Raw genomic sequence first — 3,873 nt, 5'->3', positions numbered from 1 at the left:
ACCTGTTGAAAACAGGGGGGAGGAATGGGAGACTGGGGAGATGAATCAATGGGTAACATGCTTGCTGTGAACATAAGGACCCCCAGAGCAAAGTTAAAAAGAAAAAAAAAGCTAGATATGTCCATAACCTACAACCACAGATAACTCCAGTGAAGTGTGGGATAGCAAATGCCTTTGACCTCAGCACTCAGCAGGAAGAGGCAGGTGGGTCTGGGAGCTCCGGGGTGGTCTGCTCTACACAGTGGGTTTCAGTCAGCCACAAAACAAAACAGGGGAAGGAGGTGAGGAAGAAAAGGGAGGTCACATTTGACCAGAGGACCTGCTCAGTTCACTTGACTCTGTTTGGTTATTGAATGACGCCACCGCATCTGTTTTATCCAGTGTTGGGATCAAGCCCAGGGCTTCTTCATGCTTGTTGAAGGGGCATGTTCCCAAATGAGCAAAATCTCTCTCTGCATGGCTATGTCTTGTTTTATTTTTTATCATGGCACCCACATGTCCTGCTGTAGAATATGCTTACATTTATTTTACTTCTTACAAACAACAAAATAATAATAATAATGAGTTTAAGGGCTGGAAATTTTGTTCAGTGGTTAGATCACTTGTTGCACTTGGAGACATTCTGGATTTAATTCCCAGCCTTCACATAGCAGCTTACAATTGACTGTAACTCCAGTTCCAAAGGACATGATACCCTCTTCTGGCCTCATCAGGCACAGCACACACATAGTGCAATTACATACGTGAAGGCAAAATATTCATAAATACATACATAAACATAATGTGTGCATATATTACATATACATACAAAAATTAAATACACTAAATACATTTAAATACAAAAATTTATTTACACAGACAAAAATAACATTTTATTTTATTGAAGTATAATGTGTGTAAATGTGTGTATAAGTGTGTGTGTGTGTGTGTGTGTGTGTGTGTGTGTGTGTGTGTGTGCAAAGTTAAAGGGCTAATTTTAAGAATTGATTCTGTCCTTCCATTGTGGATTCTGGGGGTCCCACTCAGGTCCTTGGCTTCTGCCATAGCACATAACACTTGTTTTGCCAGTTGAACCATCTCACCTACCATTTTTCTCTTCTTGTAGCAGTGAGTTCTAAGCCATCCAGGATTACACAGGGAGACTCTGTCTCAAAACAAAAATCCAAAAACCAAGGACACAGTGCATGCCTGCGTTCCCAGCACTGAAGAGTTGAAGACAGGAAAACCAGGAGCTTAGGATCAGCCTCAGCTACACCTCAAGTTCTAAGCAAGCCTGGGCTACGAGAGATTTTTCTCTCCAAATTAAGCATGAAAACATCCATAATGTTTACCATTTACTGGAGTACTGAAGCATAAACAGAACAAAAATATCATGTTCTTCAGGAAGAAAAAACGCCAGTGACCACCCTGCAGCATTGCGCCCAGCATCACATTCTCTTGCTAACTGATGGAAGAGACTTTCTCTTGGGTTCTGCTTCCTCCACCTCAACCTCAACTCTGACCCAAGTGCCTACCCATTTAGATTCCCAGACCTCAGAAGAATGGTGAACAAAATGGCCGAAGGAGAATAGGCTTAATGCCAGAACATTTGGACAGAAACCCTGTTTGGCAAGTATCAAATGTATTGAGTTCTTTTGTTTGTTTGTTTGTTTGTTTTTTCTAGGCATCGGAGTGGACAGCTTTATTTATAACCAGGGTTATAGTAAAACTGGGGCCATCTGGCCAGAGTTGTGACATCTCTGATGGTGCAGGTTCTCATTTTTCTATTAGGATGGCAAACCCAGCATAGTGGCACCCATCAGCGATTCCGCTAGGGAGGGAAAAGCAGGAAGATTAGAGGTTCAAGGTCATCCTCAGCTATACAACAAGTCTGAGACTGGCTTGGAATATCGGAGTCCCAGGGGAAAGGATTAACGTCAGAGTGTAAGCCCCTGAATTAGTTTGTGTTTTTGCCAATCTGTAAAGGCAGCTGACTGTGAATAACAGTTCTTAGGCTCTACCGCCACCTAGTGGTACACTGCTGTTATCTTGAGATCCTGTACTCAAGATAGCTATTGCCATGCCAAAAGAAACTTGGGAAAGAAATGGTGAGTATTACTTACATTTCCAAATGCATCAACCACCAATTAAGAGATGCCGTACAGCCTTGTCTACAGCCCAATCTAATGGAGGCATTTGTTCCCTCCTCGAAGAGGAGGGAACATCAAGCATAAAACTAGCCATCACAGAACCTAAATGGGCAATCCTGTCCTCCTTTTTTGGTAACTGCCACAGTGCCCCATTTCAGTCCCTACTTCAGAGAACCATCAAATCTCATCCACACAACATTGTTGTGTTTTTCCTTTTCATTGCTAAGAATATTACAGCCACCCTGTTTGTCCCAATTAAAAAAGAAAACGAGAACTTGGGTCAGTTTCACTGAGGAACCATTCACTGCGTTGTAGACAAGTCATCCACACTCTTGGGCCTCGATTATCTCCTACTTTGGATAAAAATAGTAACAGCTGCCTTGTAGAGTTTTTATCGCTAAATCAATTAATGAGATCTGGGGAGATGGCTCATTGTGTAAAGTATTTGCCTTACAAGCATGAATACAGATTGGCAGCTAGGTGTAACAGCACATGCCTGAACCCCCAGCACTTGGGAACTGGGATGGCTTCCATATGCTTGGCCCAGGGAGTGGCACTGTTGGTAGGTGTGGCCTTATTGGAGTGGGTGTGTCACTGGTGGGAAGGGGGCTTTAAGACCCTCATCATAGCTGCCTGGGAGCCAGTATTCTGATAGCAGTCTTCAGATGAAGATGTAGAGCTCTCAGCTCCTCCTACACCATGCCTGCCTGGACACTGCCATGCTCCTGCCTTGATGATAATGGACTGATCCTCTGAACCTGTATGCCAGCCCCAATTAAATATTGTCCTTATAAGAGTTGCTTTGGTCATGGTGTCTGTTCACAGCAGCAAAACCATAACTAAGACAGGAACTAAGAGAGGTAGATTTTGGGGACTCACTGGCATCTAGTCTAGCTAAAATGCTGAGCTCCAGGTTCAGCAAGAAAGTCTGTCTCAAAACATAAGATTGATTACTAGAGAGATGACTTAGCTGGGAGAAGTGCTTATCTTACAAGTCTCTGAGTTCTCTCTCCCTCCTCTCTCTCTCTCTCTCTCTCTCTCTCTCTCTCTCTCTCTCTCTCTCTCTCTCTCTCTTTTTCTCTCTCTTTCTCTCTTTCTCCTCTCTCTCTCTCTCTCTTTCTCTCTCTCTCTCTCTCTTACACACACACACACACACACACAAAACACAACACAACATACACACACACAATTTGAGAAGCTATTAATGTCAATATCTGGCCTCCACTACCCCCAATCCTTTGCGTGATCAAGCACACACACAATCATCCAATACACACACATACATGGGGCAGGGTGGAAGAAGGGAGAGAGAGAGAGTGGTGGGAAAAAAGGGAGATAGAAAGATTAAAAGGCAGAGAAAGAGGCAGGGGTGAGAGACAAACTAAGCCGTTAATAAATGTTTAACAAGCTTAAAATCATATCCAACACACACAAACATTAAACAGTACAAAACACCTTAAATTACTATCTCATACTGCCTATCACGAGAGAGTTCCAGTACTCAGGCGGGAGCCCAAGGGTTCAACTACTTCTTACTATTTTCCTTTTTTCTTTCTTCAATTTTTTTAAATAAGATCTCCACTGCAACCCACTCTATAGCTAAGGATGGCCTTGAACTCCAAATCCCCCTGTCTCCATTGTGCACTATCATGACAAGTTTTTGTGGTGCTCAGGGTGAACCCCAAGGATTCGAGCGTGCCAGACAGGCACACTTCCAAAGTAATTTCCAGTATGTTTTCCTTTT

The sequence above is a fragment of the Mastomys coucha genome, unplaced genomic scaffold (assembly GCF_008632895.1).
Source record: "Mastomys coucha isolate ucsf_1 unplaced genomic scaffold, UCSF_Mcou_1 pScaffold11, whole genome shotgun sequence".
Taxonomy (NCBI): domain Eukaryota; kingdom Metazoa; phylum Chordata; class Mammalia; order Rodentia; family Muridae; genus Mastomys; species Mastomys coucha.
The sequence above is the reverse complement of the archived record's forward strand: the minus strand, read 5'-3'. Positions refer to the sequence as shown.